At 47.4% G+C, this 1,678-nt stretch overlaps 1 pseudogene; it reads right to left on the reverse strand.

Moving 5' to 3' along the window:
• Nucleotides 1-935: 935 nt before the first annotated feature.
• On the reverse strand, nt 936-1,303 carry LOC114698366 (annotated as a pseudogene).
• Nucleotides 1,304-1,678: the final 375 nt, after the last annotated feature.

The raw sequence follows: 1,678 nt of genomic DNA on the forward strand, positions 1-1,678 counted from the left end.
GCTGGGCGTGTTGTGGAAGAGGAGCTTGTCTGAAACACATAAAACACACACATTTTCCTATTTAGCGTCTGGTAGGCCTGGGGGTGGGGGTCATCTGGAGAATATCACTGCCGGAAATGCATCTAGAGGACCTCAATTAAAACTAATTACCTCAGTCTTTGTAAATTACACTAAAGCTCTCTATGTCATACCAGGGCCACAAACTGCTCTCTCCAGGGCATACTCTAGGCCACAAGCCTTCAGAGATCACAGACGATAGGAAAGAAACCCCGTCAAGGCTCACAGCTGCTCCTATGACTCTCTTTTGTTTGTTTGTTTGTTTGTTTTGGGTTTTTCAAGACAGGGTTTCTCTGCCTTGGCTGTCCTGGAACTCACTCTGTAGACCAGGCGGGCCTTGAACTCACAGAGATAGGCCTGCTTCTGCTGGGATTAAAGGTGTGTGCTACCTACCACAGCCTAGTTTCCTATGACCTTCTTAATGGAGCCAGAAAGCCTGGTCTCCCTAAACCCAAAGAAACTGTAGATGGGAATTGTGGGGAATCATGCTGATGCTTGGCACCTGAGCATCACTGAGGTCTCCCTTCCATCTCAGTGGAGCTCAGCGAAGGGCGGTGGCCTTAAATACTCTTCCTCTGCCATCCACCACGTCCTACTCACCGGGGGGGACAGAACCTCCTCAGCAAAGCCCACTCTGGCCTCCTGTCTGTTCCTACCCAGCCAGGGTCTCCCAGGTACATGGTACAGCTGTACGCGCCTTCCCAACCTAGACCATGAACTCATGGTGGCATCTTTCCTTTCTCTCTTTCTTTCTTTCTTTCTTTCTTTCTTTCTTTCTTTCTTTCTTTCTTTCTTTCTTTCTTTCTTTCTTTCTTTCTTTCTTTCTTTCTTCCTTCCTTTCTCTCTCTCTCTCTCTCTTTCTTTCTTTCTTTCTTTCAAGGTTTCACAGGTACTTTAGTTTTTCTTCTATATGCTTTATTTTAGTGAATACATGATTCTTTAACTTGGAATCACTTCTAAGTTGATTTCGACACAATCCCTTGATTATTGTAGCAGCTGGCATGACTACTGATCTCTCCATTCCTTTGGGGCGACTCTGCCAACAGGAGACAGGTTCCGTTCTATGCCAATTTGTGTTGCTGTGTATGTCCCTGCAGAAACACAGACAAGGACTCCACCACTAACATAGCACTTCCATATTGGTCATGGACGTCAGGTGTCCGTTTCCAGTGCCTCTGCCTTGCCCTGCTTGCTGAAAGCTTTGAGCTCGCAGACAGCTCACTGCGTTTTTGACCAAGGGCAACATCACAGGGAAGAAGACGGAACTGCGGTGACCACAGCACTGCCTGGGTACAAATTCGCCCCAGTCACCCTCGCAAAGAGCCCTGAAAAACAAGCATCAGCATCTTTCCTTGTTGGAGTTCTCTGTGTAGCTCTGCACCCTGAAGAGAGGGAAGACATGTGCAGGTTTAGGTGAATGGAGCTTATATTGTCTGCCGAGCTGGATGAGGACAATGATTTAAAACAGCACAGGACTGTTCACATCGATCATAAATACATCATGGTATTTGTCGAGCAGGTCTGCCTTAGCAACCACCACCGATGGGCTGGCTTTGGCCAACTGAAATTGACTCGTTGACAGTTGGAGAGGCTACCAGCCCAAGGTCAAGGCATTGGCATA

The sequence above is a fragment of the Peromyscus leucopus genome, chromosome 12, assembly GCF_004664715.2.
Source record: "Peromyscus leucopus breed LL Stock chromosome 12, UCI_PerLeu_2.1, whole genome shotgun sequence".
Taxonomy (NCBI): domain Eukaryota; kingdom Metazoa; phylum Chordata; class Mammalia; order Rodentia; family Cricetidae; genus Peromyscus; species Peromyscus leucopus.